The 19,506-nt window shown below is 51.3% G+C and overlaps 1 protein-coding gene across 1 annotated transcript in view; it reads right to left on the minus strand.

The window, feature by feature from the left end:
- The window catches only part of LOC126529070 (serine/threonine-protein kinase SBK1-like), a 108,413-nt gene extending 91,682 nt beyond the window's left edge, over nt 1-16,731 (minus strand). Inside the window, exon 1 of the mRNA XM_050176670.3 lies at nt 15,449-16,731. The gene's annotated coding sequence lies outside the window, so the exon portion shown is untranslated. The remainder of the gene's footprint in view (nt 1-15,448) is intronic.
- Between the last annotated feature and the right edge of the window lie 2,775 nt (nt 16,732-19,506).

A 19,506-nucleotide genomic window follows, 5' to 3' on the forward strand; every position in this document is an offset into this window, starting at 1 on the left:
ATTACGAAACAAAAATTGTAGCGTAAGAAGAAGTTTCCGTGAATAAGCGCGCCCTATGATCTCGCCAATTTGAAGAGGTTCCGTAGAAATCTCTCTGCTTCTGTGGACTTGGAACGGGATTGTTTGCCTCTGCCCTTCGCCCAAACATTGAGTGTGTTCTTATTCTGGCCAGCACTGGAGATCGTCTACCGTAGACAAATAAAAAAAAAAAAACTTCGGCCCTAAGTAACGCAAAGCATTTGGAAGACTTTACACTGCTTGGCTGTACCTCGCGTCGACAAGAAAGAGAAAAGCTAAGAAGTCCTTACTATTGCCATTTCTTTTTTTTTTCATTCGCGTGGGAAAAAAAAGGCTACGTAGTTGATTGACAATAATCGTATAGATGGCGAGAATACGTTTTCTTGTTCGCAGTATACCTTCCCGCCGAGTATCCAAGCATTATACTCACCCGCCATCTTGTTTGGGCATCAAAAAAGTAGCCTGCATCGTTTGACTTTGATGTTGTCCTTGCGAAGCTGTCTTTCTTGCTGACATCGTAAGGATTGTAACGAGACTTAAGATGGTCGCTTTCCGCTTAAGCTGTCTGTTTAGTCGTCTGCGGCGAGTATTGGAACAAAACCATAACGTCTGTCTGTAGGCCGTATAGACAGGCGTCAGGGCACGAAGTCGCAAAGATGAGTAGGCGCTACCGTCACGTTAAGTAAAACCAAAAAAAAAAGAGGAAACGAGAAAGGCGGGGGGGGGGGAAGGGTGAGGGGGGCTATTTCATTTCTGAACCGAAATAGGTGACCATAATCATCGTGCTTCCGGCGCCAAACTTTCTTGTGACCTTGTTTAGCACGCTCTAAGTTTCCAAATTTACTATTACTCGTAGTCTTCTAAACGCAAGGCAATTAGTCTGTCCGACTACTGTGAATCATCGTGTATTGATGTCTTGAAAACTCAACATGTATTGCTGAATATCATCGACTTGCGAAGCCACAAAGACGTCCGAAGCGAAGAGGACGAAGCTTAGGCAAATCCCCGCACAGTTTACCGCAGTAGCGCGGTTTTTGTGGTCAGGTCTTACGTAGGCTTCCAGTACATCAAGATGCAACGGAAGCAACGTCGTATCTGAGTAGACATGGTGCCGCCACCTAGTCTGCGCGCTTCAGGCCAGACGTGTAGCCGTCATTACCACGCTGCTGCTGAACCACCGTGATTGCAGTTTCCGTAAACGCCAGCTCCACAGTTCCCCCAAGGGACATTTGAAGGAAACTTTGCGCCTTATAGCGACGGGACGGCGTTGGTGGCTGGTCCTTCATCCCTCGATATCGAAAGCCAATCTCAAGAAGACCGCCGAGACGACGGCCAAACCTTGCTGCCGAAGTGAGACAAAGGGCGGAGAACCAAACACTTCCAGTGGAGGGGGCGGCGATCGAGTCTGAAACGGCTACACGTCTGGCTTGAAGTGCGCAGACTAGGTAGTGGCACCATGTCTACTCAGATACGACGCTGCTTCCGTTGCATCCTGATGTACTGGAAGCCTACGGAAGACTTGACCACAAAAACCGCGCTACTGCGGTAAAACTGTAAACTAAGCACCCGATCTTCCATGCCTGGCTGGCAGGGGTATAAGTAACACGAACGAGGGGAAAAAGAAAGTTATTATCGATGTTCTTTTTGATGTTATTTGAGACAGGTGACGCAGAGACGACATACGCCTGCAGAGTAACAGAAGCAGACGGACCGGGAAGGCGCAAGTAGTCTAAATAGACGGGACATGGACGCAGACAACAAAATAACATTCTCGGAAGCACCGAACAAGTGAAAGTCAAGCACGAGCGAATCACACGGACATGAAATGAAAATTTGACAACCTGACAAGAAATAATATAGCTATGAAAAAGAAAACCAAGCGCGGACAACGCGCCACGCTTTCAATAGAGAGCAGGGGGCTGGTGTATATAGCATGATCGAGAAAAACGTTATCTCTCATTGCCTGCTGATCTGTGCAGATGAAATCTAATGCGGAGAGGTATGCGCAGAGTATACGGACAGTGACCGAATCAACCAGGCAGACGCAAACTGGCAGAACAGACGGACAGCGTTTGTCCCCATCTGCTTCTGTCCGTCTGTACCGTCAGATCTCCCTTCGTCTGTTGTCTGCACGAATCTATCAATCTCAAACAAAAGCAAATTCGCAGAACAGACGAGCAGGGATAGACAACGCGACAAAACCCGAGCACGCAGAAGTGAAACGTGAGCTGAGCAGACGAACATGAAATGGAAATTTTAAAGCTGGACATAATAGGATATATCCATCGAAGAAGAAAGAAAAAACAGCTGCCACGCACGTGCCAGACCTTGAATACAGGGCAGGGGTGGGGCGTAGCACAACACAGGCAAAGGACAGAAGACCCTCCCATTTATCGAACGCGCAGACGACGACGGGCCGGCAGCTCGAAGGCGTCGGCCACGGCTCCCACGTGAGGGAGAGGCCCATAACGCCCTCCACCATTTGTCCGTCTCTGTCACCCACTCTCGCAGATGACAGAGGTGGGAACGGCTGATGTGGCGGTGATAGCCTGCCTGGCATTTACGCCCTTCCGTATTTTTTACCCCTCAAACAACGGTGCTTTTCCCGAAACGGAAAAAGAAACAAAGAAAGAAAGAAAGAAAGAAAGAAAAGGTAAGAAGTGAGACTTCGTGAAAGGACAACCGAAGCTTTGTAGGTTGAAATCGAAGACGCGGCTCAGGGTCGCTTAGAGTTTGCGCAAAACGCCTCTGAATGACGCGTACGCGTCAGTTGGCGTTTCAACTGTCGTCTTGACCTTTCAGTCAATGGCGAGCTCAATTCGTTGAGTGCGAGACTGTCATCCGCAGGCGTTGGGACGCGAAAAGGCATTATAAGGCCGTGCCCATTGCGACGAGTTGTCAATTCATCGGTGCCGAAAGGCAATTCGAGGATGGCCTTCTTCCGTGAGTGGCGGAACGACGTTGGTTGTGCGGACACATACGGTGTTGGTTACACGGTTATAACGGGTATAGGACAGCGCTTGCTTAGGCCCTCACAAGAACTTGTTTACACATCCTATCACGCAGAGATCGTAAAGGTTCTACTGCGACGGCGGTGTCGAAGGGCTATTAATGAGATAAATAATGTTTTGCTGTATTAGTCCATTACGATTCTACAATAGCAAAAGAAAAGCCACCCTTGACGTGATAAGAGGCTTGGTTATCCAGACAAGACGCAAAAAAAAATAAAGAAATGCTGGCGGCGATGTCACGTTGAAGTTTTCGCGCCCTTGCCGTGACGTCATACGGATTTTCACGGCCGCCTGCTCGGGCCAAGTTTAATCACCTGTCGGTAAAGATGAACTACATTGGTATTCGGAAAGAGCCATAGACTGGACTCGGCAAGTGTTAAGAACATTTAATGAGCCAAACTGGCGCGAATAAGGAAAAAAGAAAGAAAAGAAGAGAATACGTCCGCGACATGCACTGACGTGTCGGAGCTGGAGCATCGGCGCGAATCGGGCTCACGGGCTTCCCGTCCCAACCTGGGTGCGGCCCGCGACCCCTGCCGACCACTAAACCAAGAGTGGGTGGGGGAGGGATTCCTCAGGACTCAATAAAATTATTTCCTCCTCCTCCTCCTCCTTGGGGCACTTTGCCTTTTTGTAAACAGCATCTTATCGCGAAGTTAATGAAGACGCAAGTTGTGAGACAATGCCTCAGCAACACGAGGGTACGTTCGGCGAACCTTGTGATTGTCACGTGTCACACTCAGAGGTATAGTAGAACACATGTATTCACATTTCATGTACGGCTGTGCACTCTCACTTTGAACTGTAACCATTTGCAAAGCTGCGGATGACTGAAAGGTGGGCAACTAGGCGTGGATTCACAGCTGTGCTCGGGCAGTAACAAGCATACAGAAAAACAAAAGAGAGATACGAAAAAAAGAATAAATAAACGACGAAACAGTGTATACGTCCCGTATTTTCATCGACTTTCATCCTTCCTCCATGTCACGTGGCATTGTCCAACCGCGTAGTCGCGAATTTGAAAAGTGTGCGCGAAGTAGGACACCCTACATGTACCGTGAGCGTGAATTTCACCGAGAACAGGAAACGATCGATAAGGACGCCGTTTCAGGCGTAATTGCACGGAAGTGCAACATGTAATCGCTCGGTACCTGGTTTCTAAGCACGGAGTAGCCCCAAGTACACGTTTTCGAGCCTCAATTAAGCCAGAGTTACAAATGCACCGGGTGAACCTGGAAACGAAACAACGCATTGGGGTAGTTTCGGAATCGCTCGCGTTTTAAGTTTCTGTTGATAGTACTCCGGCGTCTGCATCTCGGCAGGTAATCGTGCAGTCCCGTTGCCTCGATTGACGTTCACGTCTTTGGACGTCAATACACAACTCCTAAATGTAAGCTGCGTTTGGGGGAGCGAAAATAGAAAAAGAAAATCACTTTTTATAGTACACGAGCTCATGGCGCAGCAAGCTCTTCTGCGCCGTTTCTCGTCGACCGCCTGTGGGGCAGCCGACCGAAGCACATTATGCGCCAAAACGTAACTGTAATGTGTTGTGTCATTACACCTAGATGGGACAAATGCGTTTGTATGGCTCTCTGTGACGTCACCGAGGATTTGGATCGCTCGACTCTGAAGTGGGACGTGTGTGCATGTGTCCGGGCTCTGTGACGTCGCTGACTAGTTTGCATGTATAGCTATATAAAGCGACCACGCAAGTGTCCTGTCTTTCTTTCGTTTTATGGCGATAAGCAATAAACATGTGTTCTGACAAGTAGGCTATATACTGCGTTTCTGAACGTATAATTAACGTTTGTCGCACAAGCGAAATTAGCCCCCGCTATCACCAAACTCCGTTCCACATCAAGGAAGATTCAGGGCAACTCGATCACCTTTATTTCTGACCGTGAAGAGTACGTTCATACCAAAAAATGAATATGTTGTTTAAGGTAATGTAATTAGTGTACATAATGAATTAAGTAGTAATTGGTTTAGTGAGCTATGAAACTTCGCTCATGTAGTGTGTCAACAAACGCTACTGTGCGTTTTGCGTTAATTAGGTTTACTGCGCTAAGATCAGCACTTTGAGGTGCCAAACTTGTTGCATAACAACTGCATGCAAATGAGAAAGTAGACCAGATTACAACCGGCTGTCTCAATATACAGTTAATAAATTGCACGTTGAATTTTGTGGAGTTAACTGCACGTGCCTATGATGCGCGTCACAGGATGAAAAGTAACTGGTATAAATGTACCTCATAGTCGTCTATAATATGAAGTCCGATCTGCAGGCCTCTATAGTTCATCCGAGCAGCAATCAGTGTTTGAATAATTATCGGGAGCTTCCTGCACGTCTGGACTGCATACAGCAGCAGCTTGATACCCAAGGTGCGCCACTATGAAATGCAAAGTGTCGTTTCGCTCTCTCACTGTGAGTCTTGCGTGCAGCTATAACCAAAGCTTATATATGGTAAGTCGTAACGCGTCAGCTGCTAATATCACAAGACCAGACAGGAGGTATTGCGTCCTTCTCGCGTGCTCGTTTTTCTGCGCTTTAAGTCAAGTATATGTGGAGCATTTAGGTCATTTAAGTCGTTCCTAACACCCCACAAAATAAGACATCCGCGCACGCTGCATTCTTATTTGGAAGGGTGTTTTAGCGACAACCATCCTTCCGAAAGCTTACTGCGAAATGCACTGTCATTCCACTTACTGTATTTTCTTTTCTTTTTTTTTGACAACTCACGCTGTACTTCATGTGGGACATAAGTGTGCGGAACACGAACGTACGTATATCACGTCAGATTTCGGGAACAAATATTTCATAAGACCAGTGGTCGTCCCTGGAAACCAGGTAGTTGGGCATCAAGCAAGACTCGAGAACCCATGGCAAGTAAACTTGAAGCGCGAAATAAAAAAAATAAAAAACAGGAAGGACTGGACAGGGCACGGTCCAGCGCTTGTCCGTATATGCCCCCCGTCGTCCCTGTTCTTCCTTCGCGCTTCCATGTTTACGAGTAATTGGACGTGCCTTGGGCATCGGCTGCCGTAGCATTTCGAAAATTAACACATTGGCCCTAACAGGCAGGTTAATTTAGTTATCTAAACCATTATGAGTGATTACTCCTAACTTACGGCCTCGTCGCTATATGAACTTGAACTTACCGTAATGACCCGCAGATCTTACAGCGTCGGGAGGAAGAACGAACGTCTACACAAGAGTGGCGGCTATTTGCCTGTTTTGTGAGGCTTTCACTGTTTCTTCCCGTGCTTGGGCCATTATAATTCTCATCTTCTAACGTTGACAACGTCCTGTCACCGAGCCTATAAAACCCGTGTGTCGCTACTACGCTGTTCTTGATGAAAAGCATCTCGCGCCTATATCCCGTCGTCGTGTCGTATTGATGTCATTGCCATCGTTGTCATGCCGTCGTCGTCGCCTTTGTGCATGTCATTGCTATCTCATTGCAGTCATCGTCGCCCTCATACCAACATTGATTAGCGCAGTGACAGGGATCTGCACAATCTTGCTTCTCTTTTTTTTTTAAGTGCTATAGGATTCTTGCCGTACGTCATTCAATTTTGGTGGGTTGCTGATATCTGGCCCCTATAGGAGAACTGCAGCTGGCGTGAACGCGGACGCCGCCAAAACAAATAAATTAATTAATTAGTAAATAAATAAAAATAAAACCACCACCGCCGATCCGTCGTCTTCATTTCTTCGTATTTGTCACGCGGTCGTCGCCATTCGATCGTCGGCGTTCGTCGCCAAGCATTCGTTGTCCCGCCTTTGTCACCCGTGGCGGGCACAGCCCGGTGTCTATGTCGTTGCGCTGCTGACCTCGAGGTGGTGGGTTCGATCCCTGCCGTGGCGGCCGCATTTCGATGGAGGCGAAATGCAAAAAAGAACGCTCGTGTACTTAGAATTAAGTGCACGCTTTAAATAACTCCCAGAGGGTCAAAACTGATTTGGAGTCTTCCCCTTTGGCGTGCCACATATATTGGTTTTGGCAAATAAAACACCAAGATTATTCTTTTTTTTTTTTTTCAGCCTTCGTCACCATCTTCGACGTGCCACCGACATCTCTGTCGTCATCCCACGCGCTCGCATCAAATGCAACTGGATAGCTTTACTCCACTATAGCTTTTCTCCACGACGCTATCGCTTGAATTTCAAAAATCATACGCCGATGGTCTTAGCCAACTTTCTGTGAGAATCTATGAGCTTAGAGTATTCACTGAAATGCTCGAAGGAAGTAATCGATTTGTTGCGTTTCTCAAACTTGGCGTGGCCTTCACGAACGCGCTTATTCCTTCCGCCTTGGAATGGACCGACAGCCCTGCATGTGACAACTGTGGCTTCGAGGAGACGACCAAGCACTTCCGCGGTGGCTGTCCCCGTTAGGGTGTGGCAAAAAAAAAAGTGCTCGCGACCGCGCCCGGAAAACTGGACGATCGCTTCTTGACGGAGAAAAAAGTTCTACAGGACACTGGTCCAGGCGCGTTTCGGCACTCAAGGCCTTAAACGCTCTGCTCAGGTTCTCAATGACTTGCGAATTGCGCGACCGACTTTGAAAGTCGTAGCGCTCTGCATCGCGTTTAATGTGTGCATTTCTTTTTCTTCAAATTTATTTTGTCATCTTTTATTCCCTTTGCCCCTTTCCCCAGCACGGGGTATACACCCAGCTGGCATTTACACTGGCCAACATCCCTGTCTTTCCCTCCCTATTTTCTCCTCCTTGGACAACGCGGTCGCGAAAGATCCGGAGTCGCGACAGCTTAAAGCGTGGGGTCACTAAGCGTCCCACAAACTTGCAGAATATCAGGAGAGCAGCACGAGGGACGCCAGCAATACGCGGTAGCCCCCCTACCTGCCGCGACATTCTACGTCGCGAACTACCGTTCATGCTAGCAGATAGATTTCGGGGTCTCGCGTCCAGCGTGCACTATTCTCAGCAGGTAAGAGCGACACTTCAAGAGGGTAAAGCAGCCTCGAAAAAGAACGAAAGAAAACAGCGCACCCGTTAATTCACCCCGCGTTCATTCAACGTTCGCGTGGCGCGTCGGAATTCTGCGCCATGTGTATGCTAAGTATGCACTGCCTGGCAATGTTTTAATGCAATAGCATCTAGAGGACACTCAAAGGACACTTCGCTCTTGCTGTCGACGCAGAATAAAGGCGGCCCGATGTAATCAGAGGTGCGCCTGCGTGGGCCGATCCTGATCATACAGCACGATGTTTGCATGTTCATGTTACTGAAGGCAGACGTGCCATTACGTGGACACTAGCAGCAACGAAATGAACAAGAACGCCGAATGTCAACTGAAAGGTCGCGCAATGACCGAAAATAACTAGGGCACAAAAACTATCTGCGCATGCTCAAGAGACGGCCAGTGATAACCCATTCTTGGACAGGTGCGGGAACTTGCGAAAGACGAACGTTCAGGAGTAAAGATTTCGCTTTCTGCGAGATAATCGAGGGATGGCTTACGCACGTGATATACCAAGCTATTAATGGTATGCCAAGCCTCAAATATAAACCGATTTTTTTTTCATTCTTATACCTGAACCTGCAAAACTACACTAGCGGCAAATTTAGGAGTAAACGGTAGGAATCGACGACAGCGTAGCAAAGGGTTTAACGGTTCTCCACCGCTGGGCGAACGTTTAAGCTCTCAATCACGGATTGATGAGACGTCTGGTCTGTGCCGCGGCGTTTTATTGCGAAAACAATTATACGGACCCTCGAGGCACGGGTCCGCATACCGTGACAGCACGACAACGGCGACGGCGCAAGCTACAACGCCACCTGGCGGTGCTCCTCATCACGCCACACTTTCGTAGACGCCTTCGGCGCCACGCCAACGAACCGCTTTCAATGAATCACCTTCGGGCAAAACTGGCCGTTTTTCTATGTCTTTGTCGTTCCTACTCGTGTCAGTGTTTGCACGTCTGCCTGCAGTAACGCGAAATCCACGTACTCACTAGCTCAACTTTCTGCCGGCCCAAAACAATGTGCGCCCTCGCAACAGCTTTGATGTGGTTTGTAACACGAGCCGGTCTCGGAGGCAGTGTAATCGGAGGCCCGACTGCGCCGATCACGATAACGCTGTCACGTTAAAGCTGCTCACGTATTGCATGAGAACGCGCCGGTTCCTAGCGTACCTTATTCGCTCTGAGAGCGTTCGGTTCGAACGTCGTGCTAGCGTCAGTTTCGTATTCTCCAGTTCGTGAGTTGAAACCTAAAAGACGCCGGCACCGTTGCGAAAGGCGACAGTGGTGCGCTGGTTTACCACGTTGGTCATTGCAGGACTGATGGGGTTGGAAAGCGCTGAAGTATGGCAGCACGAGTCAACTGCATATGCCGCATTGTTATTTACGCTTCACCTCAGGTGCAATTCCGAGTTCCATATAGGTGGTGTCTAAAACATGGCGTCGAATCGCTTCCGGCGTATGCAGCCAGCAAAAGCATAGCCTTCGAGAGTTGGATAAGTTGTAGAGAGCCTCTGCAGTTACACTCTAGAAACAGTTGCACCCATTGGGGTGTATATTTGCCACACAGCAATAATCGTCATCTGTCTTGCCCGCATTTTCTTTAACTCTGCAAGCCCGGTACTTCCCAGTAACGAACGGCATGCGCGTTCATGACAGAGCATTTTGGACAGGAAAGTAACGAGCGCAGCTGTCACAATCCACCCCGGGTCGTGAACAAGGGAGGGCTTCTCAGCGTGGTGGTGCTGAAAGATTACTGACCGGCGAGCTGCCGTGCTCGGCGGTGTTTATTGTGGTGTGGGTGACCACTGTTGCCTGCCGAGCTATAGCAGGCCGCCGAGCTTGGCGGGTGAACCAAGATTATGTCCGAGGGGGCGTCACCTACTTGCTACAACCCCTCACCCCCAGTTTGTTTGTTAAATAAAAAAACAAACGTCCAAGTTCACACTGAGGCTCTGCCTCCACCCTAGCTGGGTCGACGGTGCCTGCTACCCAGGCGAGTAACGGTCTGGTGGCCTCCGCCGTCGAGTACTCCGCCTGGGCACCGGTGTCGACGGGTCGGGTGTGGCAACGCCGGGTGCTGCCTGGGCCAGCCTCGCTCCATCCGGAGGGTCCGTAGTGGTCGGCCTCGTGAGTGGTGCCGAGCTAGACACCGGTCCAACGGGTGCCGCACCACTGGCTACGGTTGCCGCCTCCGAGGTAGGTGGTACTCCGCTAGAAGCGACTGGTGCTGCCGCTAGTCCTCCTGCGGGCTGGAACTCAGTGGCAGTCGAGGGTGCTGGCCAGGTCCCGAGGCGAGGTCTGACATGGTGGGCGTGTCTGTGCCACATGGCCCCATCTGGCATGCGGACAAGCAGCGATGAGGCGCTGGCAGGAGACACCACCTGTCCGGCAGACCAGGGTGGGCCAGGACGGAAGTTCCTGGCGACAACTGGAGCTCCCGGCTCTGGCAAATGCCCGGGACGGCACCCTTGGTCAGCAGCCAGCTTCTGCTTCAGCTTCTGCGTCTCTGATTGAGCCTTGTGCAGCTTGCGCTTGCTGCGGGAGACCTCGCTCTTGAGCTGCCTGTTGCGGCTCTGCAGGCTCGTTATAATGTGCCGCATCTCCCGGTTGATTGGCTGAGCCTGCTCGCTGGACACCGACGACGCCTCAAACTCAGTGCGTAGATTCTCGTACTCTCGACGAATCTGCACGATGTTGTCCTTGAGGCGAATGACCTCCGAGCGAAGCTTCTTCTGGACAACGAGCTCCTCGCTTTCTATCTGCTCAATGTGGCGAAGGTGTGAGTTTTTGGCTGTCGACAGCAAGGAGCGACACTCGTCCAGCTGAGTCTTGAGTTGCATGCTCTCGTTGTACAGCACGGAGAACTGGCTCTGCAGGCCCTTGTACTCTGCCGTGCTCACCACCAGGCTCTTGGGCAGCGACCGCAGCTCTATCCGCAGCCGCTCCACCGTCTTCAGGGCCTCCTTGTGGTCAAGCTGGAGCTGCTCTAGCTCCAACAGCCGTGCCGATGCCAGCTCCCTCTGTTCCTCGAGCTGGCTCTGCAGGTCCTCCAAGCGCAGGGAGGCTGCTCCGCCACCACCGCCACAGCCCCCAAAATCCACATGTAGGCGGGACCAGGGTCTCTGTGGGAACGGCCAGGGGGTGCTTTCCACATTACGCGAGGCTCGCTGATGCACCTGGCAGATTTGGCAGCTCTGCATCACATGCAAGCTGGCTTCCGGGTACTCTGGCAGACGAATGCCCAGTACATGAATCCAGTTTCGGCCCAGCAGCGTCGGCGACGACCCCTTCGTTAAGTAAAGGGGAAGGGTTGCTTCCCTGTCGCCAAAACGAACGCTGACCTGTGCCTGACCCTGGACCTGGGAGAGTTGCCCGGAGGAGCTGCGCAGCATCACGCCCGAAGCCTCGACGGACACGCCGGGGAAAGTCCGCTTGAAGAGCTTCCCGGCCATTACAGACACGCTGGCCCCCGTGTCCAGCTCCATGGAAATGGGGTGCCCGCAGATTTCGACGGTCAGCATGTATGGCGGCACAGACGACGGTACAAAGCCTGTGTGCCACATGTCGAAAATCGGCGGGTCCTCGGCCACGACGTGGAGCCTGGCCGCGGAAGAGCTTGAGCTTGCTGCCGCATGCCTCCGCCGCGTACCCTTGCGACGGCTACCCTGGCCGCGGGCTTGTGTTGTACCTGGGCTTGAATCCGGCTGCTGCTTGCTGTTCGTCCTCCCACTTCGGCATACACGTGCCAGGTGCCCAGTTTTCCCGCACGTAAAGCATTGTGCTTGAGAGAACTGGCACTGTGAAGGGGAGTGGGCACCACCACAGCGACCGCAGGTACTGCCCTTTGTCGCGAACTTGTTGACCGCCGCTTCCGCCGACGGTGAGCCAGTCGCACGGGAAATCTCGCCGGCGTCCTTGGCGGCAGCTTCCATTGCCAGCGCTGCCTTCACGGCGTCGTCCAGCGACGGGTCGGGAAGCTCCAGGAGTCGCGTCTGCATGGCGGGGTTGTTGATTCCGCAGACGAAACGGTCCCGGAGCAGCGAGTCCAGTTGGTCCCCGAAGGCGCAGGCACTCGCTAACCCTCGTAGCGCAGCAACGAATTGCCCGAGGGTCTCTCCTTCCCGGCGGCTCCGGTTGTTGAAGCGGAAACGCTCCATTAGTGTGGACGGTGCTGGGTTAAAATGCGAGCGCAGTATGGCAAGCAGCTCACCCAGCGTCTTAACGTGCGGCGTGGCTGGCTTGAGAAGGTCGAGCAGGAGGCTGAAGACGCGGGTCCCGCAGCTGGCCAGGAAAATGTCCCGCTGTTTGGCCTCGGGTGTGTCGTTTGCCCGGAAGAACACGTGGACTTGCTCCTCGTAAATTTGCCAGGCGGACCCATCTCCCTCGAACGGCTCGAGCCTTCCGTACAGCGGCATGGCGACAGCAACGGGGGGCGGTGTTTCGCCGCTCGCGGCGGCGTGCGACGCTCCGTAGGTACTCGTCGCCAGCTTCGTCGCTAGAGTCACGAGGATCCCATCCTCGTCGCCAGTGTCACAATCCACCCCGGGTCGTGAACAAGGGAGGGCTTCTCAGCGTGGTGGTGCTGAAAGATTACTGACCGGCGAGCTGCCGTGCTCGGCGGTGTTTATTGTGGTGTGGGTGACCACTGTTGCCTGCCGAGCTATAGCAGGCCGCCGAGCTTGGCGGGTGAACCAAGATTATGTCCGAGGGGGCGTCACCTACTTGCTACAGCAGCGTTTTCAAGAAAAGAAATGCGGGCAAGGGAGATGATTATTGTTGTGTGACAGATATACACCCCAAATGATGTAAACGTTCTTAGTGTACACTCTTAGGCAATGTTACACCGTCTGGGGTGTATATCTGCCACACAACAATAATCGTCATCTGCCTTGCTTCCATTTCCTTTCTTGAAAACGCCGAGCCCGCTACTTTCCTGTCGGGAATGCTATGTCGAGCTGATAACGCGATTGCCGTTCGTTACTGTGAAATACCGGGCTCGCCGCGTTAAAGAAAGGAAACGCGGACAAGACATATGACGATTATTGTTGTGTGGCAAAAGAGTGCAATTTGCTTAAGAGTGTAGTACAGGGAACGTTTATGTTATGCTGATTTACAAATAATTCACGTAGTTGACAAGGAAATTTATTCACCCGTAGGCACGGTTACCACTGTGGTATGAACGTGAAGTACAATATAAGGTATAGCACATGTAATACATCATACTTCATGTAAACAAAACAGATTAGCAAATGAAATAATAAATGTGTTTCGAAAAAGTTTATTTCGACAAGAGACGATACGAACACTGAGTCATAATCACGGCACAATTCCACCGGGACGATAACAGGTAAGAAACGAAACACAGCACGTTTTCAACGTATGTCCGAGTCCTCACGCACCAACATATAAACACGTCATTATGAAGAAAAAGCTGAATTTTATAGGTGCGACGTCATCTACAGACATAGTAGTTTTGCTAACCGACCGGTATGACCAACGCGGGATCGCTGGCCGAGTATATTCTTTTTCTGGAAAACTACACGCTCAACCTTTGGAAGAAATAAAAGAAGCTAGGCTGAAACAAGTAACTTCGTTAACTGAGCAAGGCCTTTAATTTAGTACCTGCATTCGTAAAGTCAAACGTAAGAATAGGTTTAAACCACGGAACCAAAACCGTCAGCTGCCGCCGTAGCAATAGCCGTCATCCAAAGCGGCACCCACGCCTCAAGACAAATAAAAGTAGGCTCGTTGCGTGAAACTACGCGCGGTCTTTTCCTTCGTGTATTTCATTTCTTTTAAACATCCGTGCACGCCTATTCCGCGTTACGAACACCGCGGTGCGTTGACACCCACGTGACGTTCCTGGCGGGGAATCGCGCTAATATTGAAGTGCACGTACCAGTCATCGCGTACGCTTTGAACGAAGGGGACGCGGGCGTATGGTCCTTCGTTCTAAAGTGCTGGTTGCCACGATACGTGGGATGAGTTAGCCCAGAATTACGTCTAACTTTCGTCAACGTTGCATGCAACTCTTTAGATGTGGCAGTTATTTCGGCATGTGACATGTCGTCGTGTAACGCTTTGCGCACGAAGTTTTTTTTTTTCTTTTTTTTTCCCTTCGTGCAGTTCATTTACTTCGAAGTCGCGGGTACACCGCGTTCCCGTTACGAGGGCCGCAGGAACGTTGTCGCACGCTTCTAACCGCTCAAAAGAACTGAAAAAACGTGGAGCTCCTTACGTCAGCTAAGTCGCATTTCCGCATCAGTCGCCGCGTCAGTTACGCATTCCTATCCGTCGTGGGAGACGCCCACTCCGTGAGAGCCCCAAAGCGCTCGTGGCCTGCAGGACCTTGAATAAAGTTGATTTCCTTCCTTCCTTCCTTCCTTTCTTTTTTCCTTTTTTCCTTCCTTCACATCTCGCCGGAGTAGAGACCTTCCTCGATATTGCCTTCGCGCCTTCTGCTCGAAGGAGTCACTGACGCATTTTCGAAGTTCCACAGAAGCTGTACCACGCGCTACTCGCACCTGACAAGTCATTGTGTGTAAACATGGCGTTCATTGCGTGTGTCCGGCTGCGCAATCACTTCCGGCGCATGCAGTCAGCAAAAAAAAACATAGCCTTCGAGGTTTTCTTTAGCCGTGCATTTGTAAGATGATACACGACGAAGTTGCTCAGAAAAGAAAAAAAAACAGTAAGCAAGAGTGCGGCGTACGATTCTTCCAACTGTACTCGCACGTGGCAGCTGCAGCAATCGTAGGAACTGAGCGAGCCGATGTATCATGACGTCATGACACGTCCACCACCTGGGTAGCGAAACCCAAAAGTGGCTCGCAGAAACAAACATTAGAGTAAATTATTTAGGGCACGCTGACGCTTGGCAGTATTCTTCTGTAAATTAGGGGGTTAGGGCCTTAATATAACGCAAAAAAAATGACAAGCCTAAAGGGCCATTTCGGTGCCCCTCAAAGTCCGCGTTACTTCCCCTTGACAACACTGCCAATCGCCGTCGCTTTTTTTTTACCGCTATAACTCTCGCTCGTTCTCGTCACACGAGCAAGCACACGAGAATGACTGAAAACCACTGTTGCGTGCGACAAAGCTACACGCCGAGCTGAACGCCTTTAAGAAGTACTACCTGCAAGTACACCTTTGCGAGTACAACACTTAGGCCCGTATTCGCAAATTCCTTTCCTTCGCAAGATGGATCGCTAACGGAGCTTGACATCGCCGACACAAGGCGTCTGCCTAAGGGCAAGACTCGACGACAAACTGTTGTCCCGGAGTCCAGTCCAGACCTCGCAAAGCGCTGCCGGATGCAGTCAGAATAGATCGCACATACCTGCCAGTCTTCAGGTCAAGGTCCTTGTCAGCGTACGCGCGGCAAAAACGCAAGAAAGAAAAAACAGAAATCATCATAGTATGCACTCACCTGTCCGGCGCCGTCGTATCCAACCGCGTCAAAAACGGTCAGGAAATCCCGCACCGTCCGGCCGGCCGTCCTCGCCGACGGCGTCGACTGGAGCGCAGTTTGACCTTTAGGCGCCAGAAGCGTCCCGCCACCGAAGCGGCGCTCTGTCGCTCTCTTTTTCGTACTGCAGCGCAGGCCCCGAGGCGGGAGCGGCAGGGCCCTCTTTTTTTCTTTTTGCCTCTCACCGGGCAGCGGCAGCAGACGACGTTAAGCAGACGACACCGGCTTCGATCCCGCTTCGCAGCGATCCTGTCGCGGACGCCACTGCCTCCGTCGACTTCATTGTGACCGTCGCTGTAGCGTCGAACGACACCGCTGTCCGCGTCGAACTAAACAGGCGATCGCGGCTGTTTCTGCTTGTGCACGCGCAACATGGACGAAAGCGCCCGCCGTTCTTCCACGGGAGGAGAGTGTCTGCGCCCTGGGAGAAGCGAGCGAGCGGGCTGGCGACCAGGCGAGCGAGTGAGTGCAGGAGCGCAACGTAAGCCGGCGAGCCAGCCAACCACTGGGCGGAGTGAAACCCGAAAATGCCACGGGGTTGACGGCGACGACGAAGCGATGGTTCGCGCTCAGATCGGGCTCTGGGAGCGGAGAAGGGACGCCGAGGGAAAGGGGCGCGGGCGTGTTCGGACCCGGAGTTTTTCGTCTCTGCGCCGAGACTGCAGCTAAAAACAAGCCCGGGAGGGACGCAACACGGTCAGAAGAAGCAAGAGCGAGAGCGATAAGAAGAGAGAAGGATGAGGAGAAGGGTGAAGAGGGACGGCGAGGGCAGTGACGTCAATGGAACGACGGAGGCCGTGACGCAGAGAGTGACGTCACCGGGCGTGACGTCGGTGCCGCGTCACGGGGCTGCGGGGCCCTTCACCTCACTTCCCCAGGCTTTTCCCCGATGGGGAAAACGTACAGTAAAACGACGGGAAGAAAGGATGCTGCCGCCGAAGCTGTAGCGACGGGGATTGGTAGGGAACAGGATTGACGCTGGCCCGGGGTTTGCAATAGAGCGATGACAGACGGCGCTACGTGCGAAAACCGGGTGCCAGTTCTAGAGAAGTGCTGCTCTCTCGCACGTGTGCGTTTCGGGGTGGGTTTTTCCTTCGAGTGGCCGGCCTCTAACTTGAAAGACCGCTGGCACGCCTGTAGCATTGGACTAGGTTCATCAGACTATCTTGGGGAGATTACGAAGCACTACGGGCCTGTTTCTTCTAGGTGAAAGTGAGGCGATAGCTAGTGTGCTGTTAATTTTCACTGAAGTCAGCTAAGCTAAAAAGTGAAGTGACATTTTCAACAAACTTCCATTCATTCGTGGCGCTTTAGTTTCGCGCAGATATGGAAAATAAAAAAAATATAGGAATATGTAACATGGATTCGCTTTTCTTTGACAGCGATGTCCATGGTGCATGGCCGCAAGAAATTACGGCGCAAGAAAACCACAGAAACGGGAGCGATATTTGGTAAATGCATAGCCGTTTGTTCGTCGAGTGTTTTAGTACCTAATCTCGTGTATAAACGAGGCGCGGACAGAAAATTAAGAAACTAGAACGTCTCTCAGCGGTACGACAGCGGGATGTTGTGCGCTGTCACATGTTCTGTTACTAAAGATAGCGCAGATCTGAAACTGTGCGGACAAACCGAAACCACGCCTTCACCGTGCGAATTCGCCAAGCCAGAAACAAAATAACGCTTTCTACTTATCCCTACGATGTTCGCGTTTTATCTGTTTACGGTAGTACGCTTACGTGCCAGAGACACTGGGAGGAAACAGGAACACACGTCTGGCAACATTGTGCTCGTTCCAGGATGCGCTTGTTCGTTACGGAGTTCGTGTCGTTGCTAAAATAGTTACGCTAGCTTATAACAACAAGTAGTAACAGATTGCAATAAAGAGAGCTGCGCAGTTAAGCAGAGCACCCCGACCAATGCCTCCACCAGGCAAATGTCTTCACCGCACATACATCCTCATTGTGGAGAAGCGCGCTTTCGGGAACCTAAGGAGGAGAAAGCAAGGACAGGAAAGGCAGGGAGGTCAACCAGAAGAGCACCCAATTTGCTACCCTATACCGGGGGTGGGGGAAAGGGGAATAGAAAGAGGAAAAAAGGGAGAAAGTAAGCACTGAGTGCGAGTGGGAGGGACACCATAAACGGTCTCTTAAGCCAGTGCACTTCAAGTGTTGCACCAGTGCACGAATCGCTTTTCGTGCCAGTGACGGGTGTGGCGGCGGTCCGAGTATCTTTCACTCGGTGAACGGTCATAAGTCCAGTCGGTGTAAAGTTGCCCGCGGAGACAGCCGTTGTACATCGTAGCGAGAGCAGGTGCTCTCGCTAGGTGCTCGATGGTTTCCTCGCACCCACAGGAGAAAAATTCAAGCGGTGATGGAAAACATTTGCATGACCACCCGCCAGGCAGCCGTACCATTTAGGCACTATTACATACCTATTACGCCGTATTCGTGGCACAAATGTCGGCGTTATACATACTATGCGCGAACTTAATTTAGCGCAGTTAAGCTCCGCCCACAAAACCACACCTGCCCCCTGTGCCTTCGCACTCAAAAAGAAAAGAAAGCGAGTCCTAGAGAGACGCCGACCCCGAAAGAAGTACGTCTCCGCCGCGACGTTACGTAAACGGCCGGTGTATTTACACGAACGATATAAAGCCCCTTAAACTTCGTAAAGTAGTGCCACGCTTTGAAGAATGCCGCTTCCTCCTCCAGCGCTCTGGCCGAAGCCGACGCCGCGTCGCTATTGGCCTAATGGCATCACGTGGCCCCTTGCGCCGGCTTCGTTTGTTTACAGTCGCGCTTCAGTGCCATCTTTGCTCGAGAAGCGGCGCTTGTTGGCGGCATTCCTTCCGTTCCTATTCTGTGTTGTTTTGATCTTGTGAACACCTTGATGGATGTTTTGTGGCAAGTGCGACGTCGCTTCACGTCATTTTCTGTTACCATGACCTGCTGCGCGTTTGGATGCCAATGTAGTTTTAGCAAAGGCAAGAATATGTTCGCGATACCGTCCGGTAAGCGCAACGGGTTAAGAAGAAAGACATGGCTTCACCGAATCGGCAGGGAGAACTTCCGACCAACTTCCTCCGCGCGACTATGTGATGTAAGTTGTGGCTCTCTCAGAGTATTGTATGTGCCAGGCTTGCGTATTGTGCTGCGGGCAATAACGTAGTAGATATTGCACAGTTCACTGTGCATGTTGTCATTTGTACGCACGCTTTAACGTGATTTTTACGCAACGTCTGCTTTGCTTATATGTGCACTACGTGGTCGTGTTGGTCATATTTGGTGCGCTTAATCGTTTTGAACGCCAACCGGCTGGAGTTCGCGGGCACGCGAGGTTGCGTGCGATAACGTGATTACGAAATTTTTAAGATTCAGCGCAGTCCTTTTGATAAAATTTCAGTCTCGATCATGAAAGCGCCTCAGGAGAGCAACTCTCTGCCTTTTGTGGTTACTTAATTACTAGCCTTCTTTAGATAGGCTAGCTTTGTTTGCCACATTTGTTCGTGTTCCTCGTTGGCGGTCGCCCGGTGGATTTGCGATACAGAGGCACCGATGAAAAGCGTGCGTGCTCTCCTGAAACCGTGTTTACGCGGTGCGATCGTCCTCGAGCGACCGCATCATCGGTAATTGAGACGGATGTGCTAATTCGCGTGAGCTTTAAAGTGTGCGAAGCTTAAGATGCGGCGGTGGAGCACTCGCAAAGAAAACGTGCGGTCGCCCGCCTGTTCCCTGGCTGGTTTAGTCGTCGTTCGTGCTTAGTCGTTTGCTCGTTCGTTCGCACGCTCGTTTAGTCGTTTGCTCGCTCGTTTAGTTCGCGCGCTCATATAGTCGTTCGCTTGCTCGTCTATGCCACTATTATAGTTTCTACAGTCACTATGCCTAATTGAGACGCGCTTGCTGTAGGACTCTTGCTGGTGCGTTTATTTACGCTATGAGACAATAAATGGTGCACACGCACTTGTGACTGCAAAGGCAAATCTGTCATGCATCTATGTGAAAATAAACTGTTAACTTGCA

The sequence above is a fragment of the Dermacentor andersoni genome, chromosome 8 (genome assembly GCF_023375885.2).
Source record: "Dermacentor andersoni chromosome 8, qqDerAnde1_hic_scaffold, whole genome shotgun sequence".
NCBI classification, from domain to species: Eukaryota; Metazoa; Arthropoda; class Arachnida; order Ixodida; family Ixodidae; genus Dermacentor; species Dermacentor andersoni.